The sequence below is a fragment of the Chamaea fasciata genome, unplaced genomic scaffold, assembly GCF_029207755.1.
Source record: "Chamaea fasciata isolate MVZ Bird 193981 ecotype frontalis unplaced genomic scaffold, bChaFas1.0.hap1 SCAF_3, whole genome shotgun sequence".
Classification (NCBI taxonomy): Eukaryota; Metazoa; Chordata; class Aves; order Passeriformes; family Sylviidae; genus Chamaea; species Chamaea fasciata.
The window spans coordinates 45,137,501-45,150,296 of NW_027094088.1; the positions used below are offsets into that span (position 1 = coordinate 45,137,501).

The 12,796-nt window shown below is 36.9% G+C and overlaps 1 protein-coding gene and 1 long non-coding RNA gene across 3 annotated transcripts in view; both read left to right on the forward strand.

Moving 5' to 3' along the window:
* RYR2 (ryanodine receptor 2) overlaps positions 1–12,796 on the forward strand; it is a 376,644-nt gene that overhangs the window by 6,675 nt on the left and 357,173 nt on the right. The gene's annotated exons all lie outside the window — the stretch shown is intronic.
* On the forward strand, positions 2,405–4,992 carry LOC136286828 (uncharacterized). Its single transcript, XR_010719996.1, has 3 exons — positions 2,405–3,117; positions 4,554–4,589; positions 4,913–4,992. It is a non-coding gene; the product is annotated as an uncharacterized lncRNA (long non-coding RNA).

The window sequence follows — 12,796 nt, forward strand, 5'->3', positions numbered from 1 at the left end:
GCATTCACACTACAACTACATACAATTTTAAATAAAAAGATGATGTCAGTCCTTCAGTGTTGTGGCATACCTGAATGCTTATCATAGTCATGAATGACTTCCTTATAATTGTCATGTGCTTGAAGAAAAGTGAAGTATATTAGGTTTCCTAGTAATTCAGTAGACTTCCCAGAGGGACTTTGGCAAAATTCTACAATGTATCATTCCGTACCATGCATGAATCAGTTAATTTTTAAGGTGGATGACATTTTAGTGGAGGACAAGTTTTTTTGTCACTGAGATGGAGTGACAAGATCATTGCGTTTTGTGAGATTGCTTCCCCGAGGATTTGAGTAATAATGCTGCATAACAACAGACCTGTATTACGTGGTTGTCTTTTACTAGACTGTGGGAAATAATATCTGAAGGATATTAGCTGGCAGAACCAAATTCCAAACACTGGCATGTCCTATCTGTCTCCCTCTCTGAAAACCTCTCTGGAATTCTACTGTGAAAACTGTGAGTCCACTGAATTTGAAGTATATTTCTGCTTAAATCCTTCTTTCAAAAGAATGATGAAAGGAGGCAACACAAAATTTGCATTGGCTGTCTGAGTTTTCCTGGGGATTGCCAGAATGTGGAGTTGTATTAATGGAATCAAGCCAGAAATTGCTGTCTCTTACAGCTATATTTCTTCCTTTTAAATCAGGCAAAGCTGGAAAAAACAAGTACCTGGGATTTGTGTGGGATGTGTTCTTTGGCTTCAGAAAAAGGAAAACGAGAAAGAGGAATGTGTCTTCCTTTGCTGAAAATGCCAGATAATTTCCCGTGGTGTATGAACATCTTCATTCCTGTGATGGGCAAGCCAAACTCCTTGTATATAAATTTAGGTGGAGGAATGAAGAGAATTTGAAGAGTTTTCAGAGTAAGCCTAGGCAATTGGATAGATCTGCAGTTAAGGCTCAGTAAACTTCTGCATTGTAGGATCCATTTGCTGGTAACTGATCCTCATCGTACATCAGGAATGTAGCCATGCTGATAAACATTTGAACATCACCTACTGTGTGTTTATTTCCTAGTAGTAAAATGGAATAATTTAGTTAGAACTAACATGCTAAGCACAAGCCAGATCATTAAACATCTCTCTGCAGACACACGGTCTTCATCCTTAAGCTATCTTTGTAAAAACATTTGGTTCCAATGGTGGCAGAAGCAACCTAAATACCTGTACAGATAGATAAGAACCACTAGCCCTGCAACAGTCACAAGAATTCTGTGTGCTCCCAACACTGGGGATTTGCCAAAAAATAAGCGTCGGTCACCTGACTTCACATTTTTGTCTATTTTCTGCCCATTTATGAAGTGGGTTTTGCAATGTTAATGCATAGATAGTAATGTGTGTTTGCAATCTTTATGGAAATTACCAGGGAGATGGAATGCATATTTCCTTTTCCATGCAAGAGGAAAGTGAAAAACTTCACAATTTGTGATGCGGGGAAATACTCACTAAGGTTCTCTCCATCGCCATTTCTTTCTTTCTTCTGGTGTTACAGGTAATTTAATAGCTCTTCATTGCTGAAGAGTTGGATTAATCTTTGAAGAGCTTGTATTAAATACATGTGTTCTTTTTTGTTTGTTTTGTTTTGTTTTGATTTTTTTGTTGTTTTGTTTTTTGTTCTGCCCCAGCTACCACAGAAAGCGAAGGTTTATCCCGTGCCATGCCAAGTCTGCTGGGGTTTGACTTTGTGCCATGCCAGCTCCACCCAGCTCTTCTGGGCTCAGCTGTCTACATCAGCCCTGTGCCTGGTTTATTGGAGTCTTGGAATTATGTAGTGGGTCCTTCAGAAAAGCTTGTGAGCAAAAGAAAAAAGACTAGTCTAGTGTTTAGTAGTTGCAGGAAGGGTGATAGCTTCACAGGTAAATCCAAAAAACTCAGATGCCATCATTGTTGACTGAATTTCAGTGGGGTGAGCTTGTGAATTAATGATTCATACCCCAAGTTGTTTTTCAGTAGGTCTTTACATGATGGTCTGACTGCCTGATCAGATATGTCAGCCTTATTATTTAGTCTTTAATCACTTCTAATGTGTCTCATGTAATGAATTATGCATTTGAAGAGTTACTACTTTTGCTCGTGGTTTGTCAATGAAAGAAGAATCAATGGAGGCCTGGTCTTTGTTTTGATTTGACCAGGGTTCTTGTAGAAATATCCTGTAAATTTTCTTTGATAGGAGAAGTTTCCTGAAATCCTGTAGAAGATACGTTGCATTTTTGGATAGTTTCAGAATATTGCGATATTATTCCTCCAAGTCCATTTCTGGAGTCTATTGGTAGTATCTTTTACAAGAAGAGTACTGTGTTTGTTCTGTACCCTATCTTCTGGTTCATTTTAACTTGCTTTTCTTTGGAGTTTCAAGATCTGAGTCCAAAACTTGGTTCAATCCCTGTCACTTTTCCTTGATCTTGTCAGAGCCAGTGAGATCATTCTCTTCCAGTATTGGGTTTGAAGGCTCTTTCTGATTTTAGGTGTGGCACAGCTTCAACCTAAGCTTGTGGTAGGACTTTCTGTTGTTTGAAATTATGAATTTAAGAATTAATTCAGAATGATAGAAGGTTGTGTTTTCTGAGTGTTTTTGTCTTACGTAGGAGAAGGGAATACAGGGAATACATCACCCCTGATAAATAAGAGTTGTGTTAATTACCCAATACAGCCTCACCCTGATGAATCACAGCTGTAGCCCATAAAGATAAGTGTGATAAAAGGGAGTGGGTTAGCTGATGAGGGAGAATAAGGATCCTGGGGTGGGAGAATCACTGCTGTGAGGTCAGTCTGGGTCTGCAGTCAGAGCCTGTTGTTGGAACCTGCAGCCATAGTCTAGCCGGGTAAAAGCCTGCATTCACAGTCTGCAGACCAAGACATGCAGTCAGAGTTTAGCAGGAAATAACCAGCAGTCAGAGGCTGCAAGGGAAACCTACAGTAGGATCTTGCTGCAGCCAGAGTCAGTGAATAGTTGGAGTCAGAATGGCTGAGCTGTAAAGAGGAATAAACCAAGACCCTTTTCATCGTGTGATAAAAAAGAAGTCTGTGTCTTGTCGCCGGTAGGGACACGAAAGAACCACACTCACTCAGGTTCAGAGGTGAGCAGAGAAAGAGAATATTTATTACCATTTGCGATTTAAATAGGATTTGGAGTTTGGTCAAGGATTGGTAGATGAGAGGAACACCTTTCTGACCCTAGTGGTCAGTTCACCAGTCCATCAGAGACTGGAATGAAAACAATCTACTTGTTTATGTTACATTTGTGAGAGACTCCACTAGAAATATGTAAACAGTCATCAGAAGGCTAAAGAATCAGGGCTCATTTCTACCCTCTAACAAGAGGGCTGCTGCAACAAGTCTTATTTCTTTTTTACTTTTTAATTTTATTCTTCGTCGGACAAAGCAAGGTCAACATGTTTTGTTCTTCTTTTCTCTCAGAACAAGAAAATAAGTGTTTTAAAAATGTCACATGAAGTTTACTAAGATATCAGAAGTTATCACAAGAATTCCAGCAAAATGTATTCGGAACATAATTTCTCTTGATGTATGATTAGTCTACATTTTCTTTCTTTTTCCTTTGCATGTTTTACCTCTGGAAAGCTTCATCTTATTAATCTGAAAGGCTCCAAAATCTTCAATTTCAACTGAACTAGAATTAGTCTAGAAATGTAGGAGGGTGCGTTGTCAGAACTTGCGGGTGAGCTGTGTCATCCTTTTGAGAGCCATAGTTTGTTGCCTGGCTTTTCTAAAAAAGGAAAAAAAAAAAGAAAAAGAAAAAAAAAGCGCTTTTGCATAGAAAGTGTAATTTAAGTTTAGATGCAAGAAGCACTTTCATTTTCCTTGAGTGGGAGGTGAAAAATGAGTAATTAGGTAGTGAAAATTAGATTTTCATGTTCCTAAAGGTAAATGGGAGTATCTTTTTCTAGGTGAGATGTGTTGCTCAATCAGCAAAAAAACTGTACACCGGCATTTTAAAATACTGAGTTGTTTACACTTGTTTATTGATTTCAAGCAACTGAAAGCATATTTGATTTTTTTTCTCTCTTCTGATCTCGAAATTCTCATACCTCTTTTAATCTACTGAAAATACAATGGATGTTGTTTAAAGATATATAAAACTGCGACATCAACGTATTCTGTTGAAAATGGTACAGGCCTTGCTTTATTCTGATTGTGTCAGAAGTAATGTATTGCTGTTTTTTCTTTTGAAATTTCCAAGTGGATTCTATTTCGTAATTTGTATGTCAGCTGCAATTGCAGCTGAATTTTCTGAATTTCTTCCTTCCTTATACTAGAAATCTGTTACTGAAGCAGAATTAGATGCTTTCTATTTTACGCCCTTTTAAAATTCTGCTTTCTGTTCTACAGTTTATTTTTCTCTTGACAAGCTGTAAAGATAAAAGAACATCAGTGACAATATTTTTGCCTTCAAAACCAGTTTGTTTTGGGGGGCTGTCCCTCAGACTTGGTAAATCTGCTCATTGCAAATATCTTGTGCCTGACTTACAGAATTGTTTACTCTGTCCCTCTGCAGAAAGATACCTTCTGCTGATGCTAGAAAGACCTCTAGGTGAGAGTTACTACATCGGTTTTCTGAGGCTGTAATCCAATTAATATGGTGTATAAAAAGTGCTCAACCTTCCAGACTTAATGGGGGACATTTGTTTCTCATGCATGGCATTTGCACTTCTTTTTACACAAGAAGGCCTCGCTGCACTTTTTGATTTACTAACAATATAAACTAACATGGCTCAGAACACATTCAATGAAGGAATGAGGTTAACTGGTGGTGAACTGTGCAGGATTATCAGTGCTAACAAAATTACTTCTTTATGTACCTCTGTAACTTCTGTTAATGAGTGAAGTTTTTATGATGATTTATATCTGTTACAGAATTACAGTTTGACAATTGGAACCACATCTAGAGCTTGGGAAGCGCACTTTCTTGTAGTAAGTTCTTACTCAAAAGTTACGGTTTGCTATTAGTGGTTGTACCCTGGTAATTTGTTATATTGGGGGGGGGCAGAGAAACTAGGAGTTCTGCGAGTGAAATGGGTTTGTAACCTTACTGTACACCTTTAGACGGAGTCATCAGCTGAAGAAAATAATTATATTCCTTGCAAAATTTGTAGCTGGATCTCATTTTCTCTGCCTAAGGAATAAATCTTTTAAATGAAAGAAATACATAAAACTGGCAGATTGCTATAGCAGGTTGTTAAAGGTGGTTCTATTAACAAAAGTCTAGAAGAAAGTATTTATGGCACAAATACATTTTTTGGCCAGAAGCCTAAAAACAAATCCTGTATTACAGAGACTGCTTCAAATAAAAACCTGGCTTTCTTACCTATTGCTTAATTGATACTGCAAATCAAATGTAAATTGATTGATTTTAGTATATTGTCTAGCAGAATAATCTACTCTTCATCTGTTAAACATTTCCATGAAATGATTTGTTGGTTCATGACTTTGAGGTCTCTACATGGCCAAGTGTCGTTCTGTTCTTGCTGTTGTTATTGTCAAACCTCCTCTAGATTTCAACCAGAGCTGAATCTTACACTAATTGTATTGTGTGCTGTTGTTTGTAATGGCCTAAATGTGTTGAATTCATGTCCTTGTCTGCCATTTTAGCACTATTAATATTTATCTTGCTTAGGCGCCAGAAGTGTGTGACCTGGCTTTTGCACAATTAGTTTAAAATTGTGTGAGTGTTGCTAATTGTACGTCAAAACATTTACATCTAATGGTAAATTGTTCCAGCTTTGCTGCTCAGGTATATCATCTTGTCCAATTCAGTAAAGGTAATAATCCCTCATATGCTCCTCTTTTCTGAGAAGAAAGTTAGATTTTTCTTTTTCTACAAATCTCCCTGATGTCTTTGTTAAGAAGCTAAATATTCTTGCAGAGTTGCATTTGTGTGTTTTTCTGTTAACAGCGTGCTTCTGCTGTGTTCAGCATAAATTTTATATTGTCCACCACAGAACCCAAAGTCAGCTCTAATTTGGATTTGAGATTACGAATATTGTTTAATTTTCTCAGGAAGTTATCTGTGCTGAGGGGGAACGCGGCTTTTTAGGTACTAGATAAATAGTAAAAAGCATTTTGCATGTAATTTTTTACTCTTTCAGTGTCATATTTTTATTAAAACCTTTTAAAAAAATACATGTTTTTACTTGGTCCGTATTACAAGGTTGTGAGATCTGTTTGCCTTGAAGCATTTACTGTTGCAATTACTTTTGTTTAGTTACTGAAGAACGTATCAATTATACTTGAAAGTAAGAAATTATCTTGTCACAAATGATGTTTCTGAAAAATCAGCAGTGCACCTGTGATTTTTATTTGGTGTCTGCAAGCCTAAGGAAAGTACATTTTAGAAATATCAGCACTTGGTGGAACTGAGCTATAGCTGTGCAACTTTGCTTTTTCAGCCTCATGTGTTAACTATGGCAGTGGTGAAATAGTTAAAATTATGTGCACTTTCAAATTAGTTGTAGAGATCAAGTAAACATTAAAATGCATCTCCTAGTTTTCTGAGTTCATCGGTGTAATTAACCTTGCACTTGGATTGGAGCAGACTATATAATGAAAAAAATATACCGGCATAGGAATTTGTGTTCTGGTCACATTTGTCTAATCTACCTAGTCCAGCACTTGAGCTCTTGTCTTCCAGTCAGACTGGAAGGCTTAAGTGGATAGAACTTCAACCAGTTTTCTTCATTATACATGGTTTGCATGGCAGTATCTGGTAAGTTTATTTCCTGCTAAAATAGTCTGTAACTGTCTTCATATTTACTGGATTTTCCATTCACATAACCACACCTTCTGTGAACCCTTGCATATGATTTATTCTACTGTTTCCAGCTGTCTTCTTCAGAAACTTCTACTGGAAATTAATTACTACAAACTATGGCATGGTCTCATGACTGTGTTTGCTTGAAATGCTGTATAGCAGTTTTTTTGTTTTTTTTTTTTCTCCTTAAACAATGGAGTTAATTTTGTCAGAGTTAAGAAAATAGTGATACTTGTATACATATGTGTCTTGTTCTCTTCTGGTTTTCTTGATGCTTTTTTATTAGAGTATGGGTTTTTTGGAATCTCTTTTGTGTGTAAACGAACCCGTGCCTGGAACTGAAACATTTCTTTCCAAAACATATATCTCTTTAATTGTGAAGAGCTGGAGTGGTGAGCCCAAATTGGTAGTATTTTGTCTTGAAGAGGATGATCTTGAGGAAAAATTGAAGTGGTGTATGAACAACCTCGTGCTGTCTTTTAAAACTGACCTACATTCTTTTCTTCTCCTAACCCAAGTCTTTCTGAAGTAAAGGTTAATATATTTCTTGATTTAAATTTAGCGTTTGTTTAAAGTGTAATATATATTCATAATAAAGATTTTATACCGTGAAGAGGTAAGAGCATTGTCTCTTAAACTCACAGTAGTCTTATAATTTAACAAATACAGGCTTCTTGTTTTTTTTCTCCTTGGGGTGGAAAGCAAGTTCTAGTCTGTAATTTGTGTTTCTCAGTAAGGAGCTACCGTATAGCAAAATCATAAATGACTACATTTTTTAAGACTGGACATGTTTTTCTGAAAGCTGTTCTAAAGTTTGTGTCAGAGAATAAAAAAGGATTTGGGTAGACTTGGATACTACAGCTGTGAAAGGTACCCTAAAATACCTATTTTTCCCAGACCTTATGATGAGAGAGAGATGTTGTTGCAGAAGAGATTTCCATCACTCTACTCAATCCTGCAGAATGGAGAGCAGATCAGAATTGGACTATGCAGATTTGTTCCTGACTTCCAGGAGGAATTTATATCCCCCATTTGCTTTTAATTGCAGTAGCTTCAAACTTCTCAGCAGAAAGAGAAAGCTCATCAGGAATGGACTGTGCTCCTCCCATCAAACCCTCCGGTCTTTGGAAGGCAGTTTTGTCAGGTTCAGCTGTAAACATGAACCTTCAACGCTAACAGAAGCTCCTGAGTTCCCAGCTCCTGGTGGCCAAGGATTTTTTTCCTCTGAATATGTAAGAGAATTCAAATGAGCAAGTGAGCAGTGTTAGAATTCACTAGGTTTTGGTTGTGGAACTTTGGTTACGTCAATAGTGTTCTTTTAATATCCGATCTAGTGATGGTAGCTACTGCTCTTTGCGGTCGTTTGCTTGTTGTATTTTCAGATTCATCATTTGTGCCAAGGACTGGATTTTTACATGCTGTATGTTTGAAATAGTTTTTAACAAGTAGTAGAGGCAAAGAGCATCCAAAAGCCAGAGCATTGTGGTGAGTCCAATGCTGCAGAATGTCAGTAATTGTAGAGAAGCACATTTCTAGCTGAAGTTAGCACAGAATCCATCATGGGCTTTTGAAAGTCAGAGAAGTGTCCATTCAAAATATTTTAATTGATGCAGCACAATGTGGTACTCAAGAACGGACTCTGGATGTTGACAGAAGGTGCTGTTAGGAGATTTGGAGATGATCCAGGAAACAAACATATTGTTATTAGAGATTAGCTGACAGAGGTATCATTCCCACCTTTTTAGTCAACATGACATCTGTGAAACTGTGGTACAGCTTGCAATGCAGTGTGTAACTCTTCTCTCCAGTATTGTTTTAAACTTAAGATTTATGCAGAAGTACTACTTGTAGATTGTGGCTTTGTTGTTTGTTGGGGTTTTTAGTTCTTTTTGTTCATTTGTTTTAACAGCATGCTATGTTATTAAGGTTGCTTCAGGGAGCTGTTAAACCGCTGAGCTTCCTGAGAACTGTGGTGTTTTTGGTGTGTTTTTTTTTGGTTTTTTTTTTGTTTCTTTTTTTTTTTTTTTGAAATTTTTTTGTTTTTGTTTTTTGGTTTGTTTTTTTTTTTGTAATTCTGCAGACTTTGGGCACTAGCATTTTTCTGGTACATTTCAGTGCATTAGTTGCACAGCTCATCTGGTGTGGTTTTGCTGGCAAACTGGATTAAACAGAGGAGTGAATCAATTTTTTAGTTTTGGAGGTTGCAAGATAAAGAATGAAAAGGTTTTTTTGGTTTTTTTTTTTTTTGGAAGACAACTAAATAATGAGCAATGTGATGATTTATGACTGCTCGTAACTAATTTAAATATGGATTGACTTTTAACCAAAAAATATTGTGGTATTCATTTTTCTCTCGAGTTTAGCTTTTTCTTTGGATCAGGGAGGGAAATCTGATTGGAGGGCTTGAAAGATAGTAGGGTCCAGGAAACTGAGAAATTAAGTGGCACTTTGTTTAATTAGGGGTTGTAAAGATCACCTGTGGAACAAGTATTATGAATTCAGGCTACTTGTTGCATAAGGAATTTGAGATCTTTGAAATATATTTTAAAATTTAGTCTTTAATTTACTTTTACCACTCTCTCCTAATACTTGGCTAAGAATCTCTGTAGAAAGCACCTCTGTGAGTATTGCTGTTTATGAGTGAAGATTGAGGATTCAATGATAAAATGTATTTTTACAACTGGAAAGAGTGTGTGGTCTAACTGACAGCACATTGGCTAAGGCAATGTGGCTTCTGATTTTTGCAGGTTCATCCTCTGAAGAAGCAGCTTAAGTACAGTGTTGTTGGAAAATAAAATAATCCTCAGAACCATCTTTAGGTATTGAAAACCTCAGCTAAACTAAGACATATAATCATTATATCATCTACCTCTGCTGCTAAAACTGGATTTGGTAAAATGTATATCAGTGTGGGATTTCATACCTAGACTTCCATCTATAATATAAAGATGAAGTCATGTTCCACTCCCTGTAAATTGTCTGGAGACTGATTGATCAAAACTATCAAGTCCAAATTAATTATAACCATCATTGTTTTCCTGTTGATTTTTGGCTGTTCCTAGGCACTGAGCAGGTGTTTGAATCGAACTTGGGTTGTCTTGGTGATTAATGCAGTCTGTATAGTCAAAATTATTAGTGATATAATACTTGACATTTTTTGGTTTATTTTACAGACTCACTGGGGTTGAAAGGGACCTCTCAAGATCATCTGGTCTGTTTTGGTTTTCAACTCTCCACAGATGCAGTTCACAGTGTCTTGGGGCAATTTATTCCAGGGTTTGGAATGTCCACCTAGAGAGGGGATAAAAAAGAAGTTATTTCTGGAGTTCAGCCTGTCTCATCTCAGGGCTCATCAATAGTTTTGGAACCAGTATTGGGTCTAAGCAAGACATCTTGAGCTGTCTGTGACATCATGTGCTGAGCCCTATAACATGACTACAGGACTTTTTCATAATTAAGGGAAATATCCTTTAAAAGAACTTTATCAAGAAAAGTCATTCACATTCAGAATTGAAATTGTCAGTGACTAGAGTATTCTTACAGGGTCAGAATTCCAGTTTTCAGTCCATATCTACCCTGTTCCAACTCCAGACACTGGAGAGATTTACAAGACCTCTTGACATGTGGCTTCTCTTCATTTTCCAGAAACAACACTAGAGAGCGATAAAAAAGTGAGTATTTGTCATTAGGAAGCTACCTACATTTTTTTAAGAGCAGTACCTAACTGCTAATATAATGTAATATATGTAACCTCAGAAGAGACTTTGTTACGAGAAGAAAAAGATTTCAGGAAAGAACATTCAGAAAATGCAAAATATGTATCTGAAATATTTCATCACTATCCGAGGAATTAAAAGGCACAATTTATCTGATGGCCACAATGAAGAAGCAGAATTATTTCTGCAGATATCTAAATAAGAAGATATAAATTTAAAGTGTTTAAGTCAGCTTTGATTTGAGAGAAATAAATGTTGAAGAATCTTTTGCAGAGAAATATTTGGAGTCTTCAGATAGTTGCACAGATGTATTGCATCACTTTGCAGTAGCAAAGCTGGGTTTTTCTTGACTGTTTGAATGGTCTAAGTCCAGCTCATGAGTTGTCACAATGTGACTTTTAACCTCAAGTGGGGAAGTTTCATGTTTTGGGTTCTAAACCTAAGCAATTTTTTTGTTATTGTTTCCTGGAAGGATGGGGTCCCTAAACTGTCAGACAAGCTGTAACAAATCTGGGTGTGTTTGTCACTGTTTCAGTGCTAGACCTGATACTAAGACGTGTACAAAAACATTAAAACATGTCAATAAGATGTTTTACTGTTTCTTACGTGGAGCTGCCTTGGTGACAGCAACCAAGTGGTAGTGATGTGATTTGCTAGTGCAGATGACTTGCATGTGGTTTAACCCAAATTTGACTTGGTTTTGCTCCAAGTGTAGTGTTGGAAGTCACTTAAAATGGCACAAGTTGCTTGTGATTTCTCCACATTCATGTCTCTGCTACTCTTAAATAGTCGTGTTAGAGATAGTTACATGGAAAAGACTTGGATTTTCTGTCTAGGAATAGCTTCTCAGTATTTACGAGACTGATACAAAGAACTTGTTGATGACTGGTGCTGGCAGAAAACACTAATTTTGATCTGAGGTTTGTCTTGCCAAAAGAGCTCTGGCTTTGTTGGACTCTTGACTGCTTGTGTGGGTGTCTATGAGTGTGGATGAAAGTACATGAATGTTTGTTTTTTCTGAGCATTTTCCTGTGTTTAATGTCAATAGTAATCTTGAAATAATTTAAACCATTGTCAGAAGGCTCAATCTGTGGTGGAAGATCTGCCCTGGGTACAGATTTGTACTTCTTGTTATCCGTTAGTTTGATTAGAGATAATTTATACGTATGGAAAAAAAACAATTTTCCATTTAAGATTAGTATTTTTATTCTGAAACACTTCTTATATTTGTGTCTCAGTTGTTTAACCTGTAAGTTTGAAGTAGCACATGCTGCCTGAATTTAGTAATGAAAGTATATGTGAAAGAAATGAATTTTGGGACAGAATTTGAACAAAGTGAACCAATTGCTGTGTTTTTCTTAAAGAATTGGGTCTAGGTAGGTCTGAGCAGAGGAGAACAATGGATATCTTTGTTAGTGAGAAAAAATACGAGGAGCTGTGAGGTATATTCAGTTATCAGAGGAAAGACCACAGCAGTTTGAGAAGAGGAAACAAGGGACAAAATTAATTACAGTTATTGACTGTATTTCATAGTGCCTTGAGGGCTCAGCTGAGGCAAGGGTACCACTATGGTACTGTACAAATGTGTAGTGTGTCACAATTCTGCCTTAAAGAGCAGAGGAACTCTGAGATGAGACCAAGGGGCAGGGAAATGAAGTAGTGTGCTCAGGAACACACAGGATGTCTTGGAGTTCATTCCAATCTCTTCTGGATTCATGGTGAATTTGAATGTGGAGAATTAAAGGGCTGTGTCTTTGAAGATGAGGACGTACAATACAGACATTATGGTGGAGGATACTGGAAGTCAGTGCATAGATTCAAGGCTTCATGGACAGAAGACTGAACAAAAAAAGGTGAATTTATTTGCAACTTTTTTAGTGGTGTTATCAGAAACACGAAGATGTCTTCATACAAAATGTGTAATACCTCTAATAATAGCATAGTTGGAAAAAAGATACATCGCAGTTATTGAATTGAAAGTTCTAAATTATGGTTGCCTGATTGTTTTGAAATAGTGCCTGGTCTTTAATGGTAATATTTAATTTAAAGTAGAACGCATTGAGATTCTCGTGTTGATGGCATATCAGGCTAAAAGGGCTGGGAAGAAGGATTTTTTGAGAAGCTATTCTTAAAGGAAAAAATGAAATGGGGGACATGGCAGTTATTCTGAAAAACTGCATAGCCAAATAACTGTAAAACATGCATCCTAGAGACCTGAAAGTGTTGAGCCCTCCTGTACTGGGTAGTGTGGCAGCATATACATCCGCACATAAA